Consider the following 13,618-nt stretch of genomic DNA (forward strand, 5'->3'; position numbering starts at 1 on the left):
CTCATGAAAAGCTAAGTTTAGAGAAGATACATTTTTCCTTTTTTGTGCCTTTTATTCTACGTGTGTAACTACTTTTTTCTTTATTCGTGTGTGGATTATTTGCTTTTAACTTTCAATAAATATTTTTAAAACAAACTTGGGACTGAGAGATTTCTTTCGGCACGCGTTTTACCCGTGCTTGATCTTGCCTTATACTTCGGTGACTACACCGTGCTTTGTACAGCACAGGCTTACACATCTAGTATTTTATAATTATCAAAGAACATTTTTCCCACACAGGAAAGATTTTTTCATACATTCTGATAAAATATCAGGCAGCTGACTTTTTACAAAGCAGAGTTCGCAATCCAACTAGCTAACAAACTGAGACTGCTCTATAAATATGGTGGGTAGGAGGAAAAGGTGGAGTCAGGACAACTGAAAATGGGCCTGATGTGGCAGGAAAAGGAATTCTGGGTAGTGAAAATGATGTCATCAGGGTTGGCCGGAAGTGATGTCAGCGTGGTGGTGGGGGGTGGATCAATGGTGATGTCACTTTGAGTCAGGGTCCTCGGCTGGGCTGCAGGGAAATAAGAGGAGAGAGAGTCAGGTGAGAGCACCAACCCGCGGTCTGGCTGACAGATACCACTATTTGAGCCTGTAAACTGTTCCCCATGCACGTGTGTGTGACAACATATAAATATTTTTATAAGCAAAATGAAGACATTTTCATTTTATCAAATATTACACATTTTCAAAACTCACATTTTAGCCCAAATTTACACAGACTTTTGGAAATTCACATTTTTCAAAATTTGTGTGCACAATATATTTTTAACAGACACTCTGAACACTCAATTTAATACCAAAGCATTTTCATACAAAGAAGTCCCATTCACACACCATTCATAGTCATAGAACAGCATCCTCACACATATGGAGCATTCCTTCAAGACATTCTAAGCATTTACAACATCTTTCTCCAACATGTCATAACGAAAGCCTCATCTTTCACCTTTCATACGCCCTCTCGATCCCTCTTATTAATTCTCGGTCTCTCACTTGTGCATCTGCGCTACGCATTAAGATCTAAGTATTTTAGTTTTTATTTTAACCAGTCCCCTTTTGGTTCAAACCAACTTCCGTACATACCAATTTCACAAGGGCTGCTACAGTTAAACTTCTTTTCATTTTTCTGATCTTTGTAAACTGTTAGAGAACCTTTACATTCTACTGTCATTCACTTTGTTAATTAGAATAAATAAAGAAACAACTGACAGCCTCTGAGGACATCATCTCCGATTCCTGATCGAACTTCTAACTAGAAGCACAAGCCACAGTGTCTTCTCACCAACAAAGAAAATTCACAATCACTACACAGAAAACAAACTTTACAATCTGTACCAATGACAAAAAATCCTAACTTTCAATCTTAGCCCTATTCTTTTCTTCTAGTTCTGTTATACAATTCTACTTTTAACCCTATTCTACCTGTGGGCTTTACCATTCCTTGGGTTGCAACTCTTAATGCGTATAATGTGGGATCCACCATCCCACGATGCACGTTAACTGTCCTTCACTTAAAACTACTTGAACCGACTCCAAAAGCCACTCGAACTGAAGGCAAGAAGTCCCCAAAAGTTAATCGAACCACTTGAACCAAAGACAAGAAGTCTCCAAGAGTTAATCCTAACCCTATTTTAATGACCAATTCCTTTTCTTAATAGGACTTATGCTCTCTCTAGCGGGCAAAAGGCACTCACAGAAATCTTGTTACGCTCTCTTAACTTACAAATAATAAAAAATCCCGTAAGCCCCTCCACATCAGTGCAAACCTGTTTAAAGGCACAAACCCCAATTTACAAACAGGAATGCGGCATGACCAGTGTTGCTATTCACATTTAACAATCACTCGACAGGACATACATACACACAAATAAAACCCCCTATGTGGCCTGACTACAATTTAGATTATTGGGAGTTCGATGTCTCCCTTTTGTGGGGGAGCTTAATGTTTGTTCCAACTGCCCCAGTGTAGACAAGAAGGAGTTAAGACGTGATGTCTATCAATACCATAGAAAATTAAAAGAATTAGACTTTTAGGATTATACAACAGATCACTCACCTGGTTTATTTAGGGAGCCTTCCACTTGCGTCCCTAAGTCATCTAAGATTAGTCAGCCAATATTGGATTTAATCAGGAATGACCTTCATTCTTTAGATCATATGATACATCAAAACACAACACATGATAACTTAAGTGGGCAAGAACGGCGTTCATTACAATATTTATGTAAAAAAAAGATATTAAAAATGCTGATAAGGGATCAATGACAGTCATTCTTGATAGATCACAGTATTTTCATACAGTTAAATGTCAGATTTCATCATTCACCCTTTCCAAAACTTTACAAATAATAACAAAACAAAAAAAAAATCACATGCCTCCAGGTAGACAGCTAATATCAGACTGCTCTTCCAAATCATATCGTATATCTGAATATATTGATTACTTTTTAAATTCCATTATCACAAAGGCATAGTAGTTATATAAAGGACACTTTTTATTTTTTACAGATTATTAAAAAATACCATCTTCCATCAGACTCCTTCATGTTCACGCTGAATGTTGAGTCATTATATACAGTACAAACATGAATATCCAGTTGGGCTTACAATCTGTTTCTAATATTTAAAAAAAAAACAATTCCCGTATCCAGAGAGACCTGACCAACTACTCCTAGAACTGAGAGAACTAAGCTTAGCTCATAACGTTTTCTAGTTTGATGGCAAGATGTTCTTGTAAATTCATGGTACAGCCATGGGGAAGAGGTTTGCACCAAACTATGCAAATAATTACATGGTTGAGAGGGAGCAGGGTCTTTCCAGAAATGCCACCTCTCCCATTTATTTACTGTAGATACCTTGATGATACATTTTCGGGTGTGGACTCATAAGAAAGGTGCAAACTCTTGTTTGTAAGTGTTCAAAATTCACCTCATCCAGGATAAAATTGCAGGCAACAACATGTTTTCATTCCATACCTTTGCTGGAGTTTTTTTTTTCAAACAATTTCATCTACTCGAAAAATCTTTTTTTCAAAGATTCATTTTAAACCAATGGATACTCATGCCCTTTTACAAACTTCGAGCTTCCACCTGAAGCATAGTTTTAGAAGGATTATCAACTCCCAGCTAGCTTTTATAGAATTAATATTTACAGATATATGTGAAGCGATTCATATTCTATTCCAAGCTCTGAGGAAAAGGGGATATTCTTGTAGACTTCTGAAGGGGATACAGAGTGAAGTGGAGCAGGACTATTTACAAGACTAGGGGCCTCATGTATAAACGCTGCATACTCACAAAAATGTTGCGTACACCCTTGTTTTTGCTCTGTGGTATAGTGGGTCCACAGCTCTCAGCAAAGGCCAGTTTGTAAAATAAATAATCACCACGCTCGCGACTTAGCGAGAGGGCGTGGTGGTTGTGTGGCTGAAGCAGTTCTCAGGGCGATCTGCAGTGTGGCCGTTTCTCATCTAAGTGCACAGGTGAGAGACTGCCCGCATCTGTGATTGTTCCTGGGGCTGCTAATTGCTGCAGCTGCCATGCCCTCTCTCAACATAACATACTGTATATAGAAGTGTAAACCGGCTAGAGAAAAGATAATGAAAGAAAAGAGGTAGAGCAAGGAAAGAAAGAAAGATGGAGGTGGCTGGAGAAAGCAGGATGAAAGAGAAAGAGCATGGAGCAGAACCCTCATCATCACATTTTGGTGGCAGCGGTGGGATGAGCTAGCAGTGGGGTCAGAAGGACTGGAGACAGAGCAGCAAGCGGGATTGGTGCCAGCTTTTTAAAAGAAACCACGGACCCTAGCCAGAGGAGGACATTTTAATGGACAGAGCTTTTTATGGACATTTATTTATTGAGGGTTTTATTTGTCTTTTAAAGTTCTTATTCTTAATGTCCTGTTTTTATGAAGAGGGGCATGGGTTGGTTTTATTGTGGGCTTTGTTTTAGTGTTTTAATTGGTTTTAGTGCAGTTTAGAGTGGCCAAGCTGTGGACCTGGGCTCCAGTTGGTTGGAAGTGGCATGGAGCCTTCCCGTGCAACTGGAGTCTTATGGGGGTAGAATGTGGTATAGCAGGTCCACAGCTCTCAGCAAAGGTACGCTCACACTGCGATGTATAAAAACTAAACTTGGTGTAAAGCCATGCATATTCTCACACCAGTTCAATTCCTGGCATACGTAAGTTCTCTGATCAGTTTTGCAAACTGACAGCTCCCAGCATTGTGCTACTGTTCTTGGGTGGTTAACCTTTTGTTTTTAGATCCACATCCCTGACACGGCTTTATCAAATACACTGAAATTAACCACATATATTTTATTAGTTTAAGACATTTTATTGTAATCAACCTGTAACCATATAATGGTGCACAGAATGGCAAACTATTCCAAATACTATAGATGCTCAGTTTTTAACCCACTGTACCTGAGTGTGGAATCACAGCTCTACAGCAGCTGATCAGATTATCGCTATACAGCATCAAGCACACGTTGCCTCAGTCATGCGCACAGTCCATTTAAATGTCTCCCATACAGTATGGCAAACGCTTCAGAGTCTTTCCTGTACGTACCTTGTGCTTCAGAAACAGTTTATCTTCATTTAAATAATGTATATTATTAATAATTAAACACATGAGGATACGTTGACGCAGTGGCAACGACGAGCTGGCGCCCATTTTAGGGATTGTTCCTGCCTCGCGCTGTATGCTTGCTGGGACTGGCGCGATCCTGGATGGACAGATGGTTGAAATTATTAAACATGTACAATGAAGATATTTCAATGTTTCTTAAATGTTTTGAAGAATCTGTGTTCTCAGCTTACAGATGGCTTAATGTCTATTCCAGAGCTGATTGTGTGCCGATTGGTTACTTGGAGAAAGAGAAGGAAGGACAGGAATTGGTGTTAGTACATTTAAAAGAGACAGTACTGCTGCAATTAATAAATGGCACAGAAAAAATCTTGTGGGGAACAATCTCTGGACTTTTTTATTGATATTTTAATTTTTTTTTTAAATTTAGGATGACAGGCAGGATCTAATCAGTAATATTTTGAAATGATTTCATAAAGCACATAGAATTTGTTGATTTAGGTATTTTTAAAAGCCTTAAATTTTACACCGTTTGGCTTGCTCTCTCTCTCAAGGGTGGGGATCGATCTGTTCTTAGCATAATTCTTTTTTTTTTTTTGTTAAAACTTGATTGCTATGTATTGATTGTAATAAAATTAATAAATAAAAAAAAAAAATTTAGGATGACATCGTCAGGGCGAATGGAAAAAACTTATTTCAAACTCATACAGACACTTCATCACCTTGAGGAGGTCCAAAAAGAACAATTGCCCAAATGCCAATGTCACTTTATTTATAGAGCACATTTAAAACAATATCAGCAATGCTGTAGCCAAAGTGCTTTACATTAAAACATTCAATGAACATAAATAAATAGAAATAAAGTACAATAGAATGAAATGAATCCAGAGGTGAATTAGATAGATAGATAGATAGATAGATAGATAGATAGATAGATAGATAGATAGATAGATAGATAGATACTTTATTAATCCCAAGAAGAAATTCACATAATCCAGCAGCAGTATTCTGATACAAAAAACAATATTAAAATAAATAGTAATAAAAATGCATGTAAAAGCAGACAATAACTTTATATAATTTAATGTTTACTCCCCCGGTGGAATTGAAGAGTTGCATAGTGTGTGGTCTCCTCATTCTGTCACTGAAGCTGCTCCTCTGTCTGGAGATGATCCTGTTCAGTGGATGCAGTGGATTCTCCATGATTGACAGGAGCCTGCTCAGTGCCCGTCGCTCTGCCACAGATTTTAAACTGTCCAGCTTCATTCATACAATAGAGCCTGCCTTCCTCATCAGTTTGTCCAGGTGTGAGGCATCCTTCATCTTTATGCTGCCTCCCCAGCACTCCACCGAGTAGAAGAGGGCACTCGCCATTGCAGATGTTGAAGGATGCCAACCTACTAAGAAAGTATAGTCGGCTCTGACCTTTCTTACACAGAGCATCAGTATTGGCAGTCCAGTCCAGTTTGTCATCCAGCTGCACTCCCAGTTATTTATAGGGGTGCACCCTCTGCACAGTCACCTCTGATGATCATGGGGTCCATGAGGGGCCTGGGCCTCCTAAAATCCACCACCAGCTGCTTGGTAAATGAAGATGTTATCCAGGTAGGTGCAACCCGGTATTGCCAGTGACAAACAGGCGTACTAAATGTGGTCTTTTCATTAAAGGAATTTGCCAATTCTGAGCCTTCCATGGCTCCAACAAGTTCACACGATAAACTCTATCTGCTGGCCAACGATTGGGCTGTTTCACCAAATAATTGGCCAGCCCTTTATGCTCCTTAATTTTGTACGGCCCTTGCTAATGGGCTAGCAATTTTGAACTGGGGGTAGGGGTAAGAACCACAACACGGTCTCCAGATTGAAATTCCTGCAGGAAGGACTGACTTGTTCTATATTTTCTTTAAGAATAGGTCTGATTTTGCCAAATCTATCACATAACTATGCAATATATTCAAGAATATTGGTGGAGGATTCTTTAAGGATCTCCAGTATCATCCGGGGCTGTCACACATAAAGCTGTTTAAAGGGGAAAAACTTGACAAGGTCTGGGGGACTTTCTGGTATACAGACAGAAAGCGGGAGAGTAACTGATCCCAGTTTCTCTCATTCTCGCTGACCATCGTGTGCAGTATCTGAGTGCCTGATTATACCGCTATACCACACCATCAGTTTGACTAAAGTTTATAAGAGCTTAATTCTTTCTACCATTTTTTTTGGTCCCTAGATGGGTATCTATGAGAAGGGCATGTGCTAATTCTCAAAGCATGACTTGGGAACAAGCAGAAACGATCAGACCTCCCTCTCGTGTTTCACTGCTCAATATAACAAATAATTTTTAAACACAAAGTGGGGCCCCGATGGCATGGGATGAGGGGTGCACTGGTCGTCTACTACTAGGATGAATTCATTTTTCGCAAAAGTCAAGGAATTATTGTTCCATTGCTCTCTTTTAAAAAAGGGCAGAATTTGCTAAAATTGAAAATGTAAGAAGGAGAGGGTATCGGAGTGACCTCCCTGGGCAGAATCTCGAGTTCTGTGGTCGCATGGGCTAGAGGTCCATAACCTGACGTGAACCTGATAGGCCCTACAAAGTCTTGCTTTCATGGTGAGTTTAAGTCCATTTTAAATATTGAAAATCAGCTTCGAGCTGGGTTCAGGGTTTCTTTTACGCTAGTTTTATTTTAAAAATTATCCCCTCCTTTTTATTATTTTTGCTTTGAAAATTTTATGCCTCCACTACCACTACCCCTCGGCCTCTTATTCACTCTCATAGGCATGTTTAATCTAAGTGATAACCAGCTATACTAACCATCTTAGCAATGAATGAAATAAAGTATAAACTTGCAAACAGGAAACTACTCACAATGCCAAATGAGTCAGGAACAGCTTCATTATGGAACAAATATGACCTTGTTGTAACAAAGGAGAAACAACTCTCTGGTTATTTACAGCGTAAAGCGTGCTCTGCTATTTTGAGGTATGACAGCAAAAGAACTGGCACAACTTCTGTTTAGCAACATGAGGACTGCGGGTGTAGCCTCTCGATTTCCACAGCATGTACTAGCAGTCAGAAGCAAACATCCATGTCACAGTACTTCTTTGCATCTGCCGTCTGTAATCAGTAATATTTCTGATAAGTGCATGGAGATTTGCAAATGGCAAATTAGACCTTTTGCCATGGTAGTTGGAAAAGGTTTTATTGATCCAGCACAGGAACGTATAAACTTGCAGTGTGATACTGGATCCTTCTACCATCTCTCATAAATGTAATTTTGGAATAACCTCAGACATGTGGACCGACAATTACCATAACGTCAGTTACCTGACAATTTACCTGCCACTATGTCACATGAGAACAGAAGCTTAAAAGCAGAGTGCTTACCACTGCAATATTCCACCTAGAAGAAGGTAAACCAGGTGACAATATAGCCGAGAGTTACATTGACAGCTTGTGCATGAGCTTGGATTTGATGCTGTTGTTATGAACAAAGTAATTTGGGTAACTGATCAAGGGCTAAACGTCATTTCTGCACCCAGTTGTTGCCTGGACTTCCAGGATCATTAGAACATTCAAACACTCTAGACGAGAACAGGCCATTCAGCCCTACAAAGCTCGCCAGTCCTATCCACTTATTTCTTCTAAAAAAACATCAAGTCGAGTTTTGAAAGTCCCTAAAGTCTTACTGTCTACCACACTACTTGGTCGCTTATTCCAAATGTCTATCGTTCTTTGTGTAAAGAAAAACTTCCTAATGTTTGTGCGAAATTTACCCTTCACAAGTTTCCAGCTGTGTCCCCGTGTTCTTGATGAGCTCATTTTAAAATAACAGTCTTGATCCACAGTACTAATTCCCTTCAGAATTTTAAACACTTCAATCATGTCACCTCTTAATCTTCTTTTGTTAAAACTATAAAGGCTCAGCTCTTTTAATCTTTCTTCATAATTCAACCCCTGTAGTTCTCTTCTTTGGACCTTTTCTAGCACTGCAGTGTCCATTTTGTAGACTGGAGGCACAAAACTGCACACAGTACTCAAGATGAGGCCTCACCAGTGTGTTATAAAGCTTGAACAGAACCTCCTGTGACTTGTGCTTCACACATCAAGGCGCTATATAACCTGACATTCTGTTAGCCTTCTTAATGGCTTCTGAACACTGTCGGGAAGTCGATAGCTTAGAGTCCACTATGACTCCTAAATCCTTCTCATAAGGTGTACTTTCGATTTTCCGACCGCCTATTGTATACTCAAACCTAACATTTTTACTTCCTATGTGTAATACTTTACATTTACTGACTACAACTCTGCTCAAGCCTGTATGCTATCCAAGTCCTTCTGTGATGATATAATGGATTCCAAATTATCTGCTAATCCACCTATCTTGGTATCATCTGCAAATTTAACCAGCTTGTTACTTATATTCCTATCTAAATCCTTTATATATATTAAAAATAGCAGCGGCCCTAGCACTGACCTCTGCTGGTCACCACACTTAACATCGGCCAGTTCTGATGAGGTTCCTCGCACCATCACTCTCTGCTTCTTGTGTCTGAGCCAATTCTGCACCCATCTAAAAACATCACCCTGAACTCCCAATTCTTTTAATTTGATGTCTCATGTGGCACCTTATCAGATGCTTTCTGAAAGTCCAGATAAATAATATCATAAGCTCCACTTTGATTGTATCCTTTTGTTGCCTCCTCATAGAATTCCAACATGTTAGTAAAACACGACCTCCCTCTTCTGAACCCATGCTGACTGTTCAGAATAACTCCTGTCCTTGTCATGTGTTGCTCAATCTTATCCTTAATAATTCCTTCCATTAATTTTCCTGTGATGTTTCATGTTAAGCTTACTGGCCTATAGTTGCTCTGATCTGCCCCGTCACCCTTTCTATATAATGGGATGATATTTGCCATTTTCCAGTCCTTTGGAATCTCTCTAGTGTGCAGTGACTTCCTAAAAATATGTGTCAAGGGTTTATATGTACTCACTAGCCTCTTTAAGAACACGAGAATAAATATTATCTGGGCCTGGTGATTTGTTTGATTTCAGTTTATTTAATCTGAGCAGCTCTTCTCCCTCTACAATTTCCAAATCCCTCAGTACCTCCTTAGTAGTCCCTGTTACCTCTGTGAGGTTATCCACTTGCTCATTTGTGAACACTTCAGAAAAATGTAAGTTTAGGGCATCTGCTATTTCATTGTCTGTATCTTTTAATTCCCCTTTACTATTCCTGATGAACTTCACCTCCTCCTTAACTGTTCTTTTACTACTAAAATACTGAAAGAATCTCTTGGGGTCTTCTTTCGCCTTATCTGCTATATTCCTCTCAAAATGTCTTTTAGCCTCCCTGATATCCTTCTTAATGGTTGCCCTCATGTTCTCATACGCTCTACGATTCACTTTGCAGTCATTAGTCTTATATGCCTTATAAAGCAGTTTTTTCTTTTGCAACTTCTTTTTTAAATCTTTATTAATCCATTGTGGAGATTTTTTAACTTCCTATTAATTCTAATTTTAGGTATGTATCTGTCCTGAATTAAATGTTATGGAAGAAGATGATCCGCTGTGGCAACCCCTAACGGGAGCAGCCGAAAGAAGAAGAAGATCTGTCCTGCATTACATGTAAAACATTTTTAAACCTGTTCCACTGCTCCTCGTCTGTCTCCACACTTAAAAGCTTATCCCAGTTTATCCTACTTAGACTTTGTCACATCTGTTCAAAATTTGCTCTACCAAAGTTCAACTTAACAATTTTGGTCTTTGCATCTGCACTCTAAGAAAATACTGAGAATTGTATTATATTATGGTCGCGTGACCCTAGTGGTCAAATCACCTTTACACTCTCAGTGCTATACTGATTATTACAAAATATTAAATCCAGAGACGCTTCACCCCGTGTTGGCTCTTTAACATGCTGTGTTAACAAACAGTTGCTGATTACTTCTAAAAACTCCTGTTCTTTTGCTCCTCCATCTGCAATGTTATCCCAGTTAACATTTGGATAATTAAAGTCCCCCATGACTATAATATCTCCCTGCAAACTTGACTTTTTGATATTACTAAAGAGATGTGTGTTGAAATTACTGTCTGAATCGGGTGGTCTGTAACCTACTCCTAAAATAAGACCTCTTTCCCTAATATTTTCCAGGTGAAGCCACATGTCCTCACTAAGATGGGGCTGTGACGATGTGGGTTCTGGCTCCACACTCCCATTACTGTTGGAAGCACTTGAACCCAACACCGTCGATAATGTAACCGAGTGAGCTAGTCAATGGAGGCAAATTACTGAGCAAGGGGAAGGTAGAAAGTGCAACAGTGCTTTTATTAAAAACCAACAAAAACAGTGTTCCATAAATAGTGCAGTTTCAATGTTCATTAAATAAATAATCCATAAAAAGAACGTGAAGGTTAAAACACTAGACAAAAAACAATCCTTTAAAAACCAGAGGTTAAAATCTTCTCTAGGAAGCAGTCTTAAAACAACAAACAAATCCGGTGCATCGTCTATTAGCGTCTCACCTACTTATCCCGTATGGGCCAAGCAGCAGGCAAGACGCTCTCTGCAGCTGCCTTTCACTTTCACGAGACTGGAGACCTCCCGATCCCTGGCTCCGGTATGGCACTCATCCCAGCCTCGGAGAACTTGGTTTCCACCAACGGCCAGGTCGCCCACGTTGGGGACTCCACCACCAAGCCTCCCGACTTCCGCTGCCTTTCCGCGGCTTCTCTGCGGCCCGTCGCTTTCACCTGATCACTCCCGCTACATGGTCGCTCAGCGGGAGCAACCTCAACTCAAGCGCCTGGGTGTCAGCCTAACACCCAGCTTCCTTGCAGCTGCCCATGAGCGCTCGATCGCGCGCTCACCACACGCATGCTCCACGTGTCTGTCTCTCCTGCACCGCATGCTTCCTCGCTCCCTGTAACCTCCGTCCTCTTTCCTTTCCTTTTTCTCTCCGATCGTTTCTTTTCACCTCTTCACCCATCGAACGTTTCTTTTACACCTCCCCGCAAAACCAACTCGCGCTTCTTTTAAAACGTGAGGGGCCATTCCAGCTGTAGCATTAGCCACGGGAGCAATCACGAATGTGGGCAGTTCCTCACCTGTGCACATGGTGAGAAACGCCCACATCGACGACTGCCCCGCGGCTCGCTACAACAACGCCCCCCTCACGAAGCCGCCTCGGGTGCGGTGATTATCTATTTAAAATGAATGGCCTTTTCTCAATGAGCTGTGAACCCATAACACCACAGGGGCTCATCATCCAATTGAAGAGGACTTACATTTAAATTTTGTTTGGCATAAACACCAACCCCATCTTCTTTTCTGTTCTGTCTATCCTTCCTAAAAAATACAGTATGTATCCCTTTTTTACCATCATCTCCATCTTTGTTATTTAGCCAGGTTTCCATTATTGCTATAATATCATAATTATGCTCTGCTACATACAACTCCAACTCACTTGCCTTATTTTTTGATACTTCTAGCATTAAGACAAGCTATTTTTAATGTGTTCCTCCGTCTACATTTAAATGCTTGCTTAGATGTTACATTACTACACATTTTTATTTTAACACTGTTGTTTGTACCTCCATGTATTGATCTAAACCTGGTCTGTCCTAAACTCCCTGCCCCGCCATTCCCTAATTTAAACAATCCTCGACTACCCTACACATACGCCTCCCCAATACATTGGTACCCCTCAAGTTCTTATGTAACCCATCACGGTGGAAAAGGTCCCATCTGTTCCAAAAGGAGTCCCAATGCCCCATAAACCTACACCCTTCTACCCTGCACCAAGATTTGAGCCATGCATTAATAATGTTAACACAAACTGAAGCTTCTAGATTGGTATACAGTAGTTTCATCCATGCACAGATGTTCAGGCCAAACCCAAATATCTCCAATTTGGGAAAAAGGTAGTTCTATTCATCCATATCAAATGCTGTTCCTGCATCCAACGATAATAATATCTCCGCGGTGTTTGACTTTGTGGGTGAATATATTACATTAAACAGGCATCAAAGATTGGAAGATAATTGTCTGCCTTTAATAAGGACTTTGGAGAGTATCTTAACATCATTATTCAAAAGTGAAATTGGTCTGTATGATGCACATTGAAATAAGTTCTTATTTGGTTTAGGAAAGATGGTAATTAATGCTTGGCAAAAAGTTTGAGGTAGAATTTTATTTTCTCTAGCTTCTGTAAATGTTCCTAATAGAAAAGGAGCTAGCTCAGTTGATAATTTCTTATAAAATTATTAAATTCTGCAGAGTAGGCATCAGGGCCTGCTGCTTTATCACTCTGAAGTGACTTTATAGCATCTAGTAATTCTGATTGCGCCAGAGGTTTATCCAATTCCTCTGCACTGAGAGTATCCACTTGTGGTATCTGTAATGCATCAAGAAATGCTTAAGATTGTGCCTTGTCTTCTTTAGACGCAGTAGAATATAAGGATTTATAGTAGTAGTAATGATTTTGTCTCTGTTTGTTTTGGGGATTGCTGGGGTTGCATTGCAAAATTCTTGCTTGTAGATTTGTTGAGCTAAGATCTTATTAGCTTTCTCTCCATGTTCATAATAATGATGTAACGATATATCAGGTATCCTAATTGTTCTGAAGAATGTAGAAATAATGCTCCAAGGACAAATGAGGTAGCCATTGTGTTTTAGCAACCCAGAAGGAGTACCACGACTGGAGCGTGACCCCCTGATCATATTCTATAGCAGAGGCAGGGAATTCCTGAGCATTACCAGTTTGAAGATACAAGGCAAAGGTGAACAGTGAGATAACAGATAAAAAAGATAGAGATATTGTCTAAGACTGCTTTTACTACTAATTAAAGGGTCTGGGGAGCTTAAAACAATCAAAGGAGTGGTCTGTGGATTATTCATGGAGGCTGTAAGAGCGAGGAGTCTGGTCAATGATGATTGGTTATGGAACATGTCCTTGGAGAAGTCTATACTATTTAGGATTCTG

Source organism: Polypterus senegalus, chromosome 3 (assembly GCF_016835505.1).
Source record: "Polypterus senegalus isolate Bchr_013 chromosome 3, ASM1683550v1, whole genome shotgun sequence".
NCBI classification, from domain to species: domain Eukaryota; kingdom Metazoa; phylum Chordata; class Cladistia; order Polypteriformes; family Polypteridae; genus Polypterus; species Polypterus senegalus.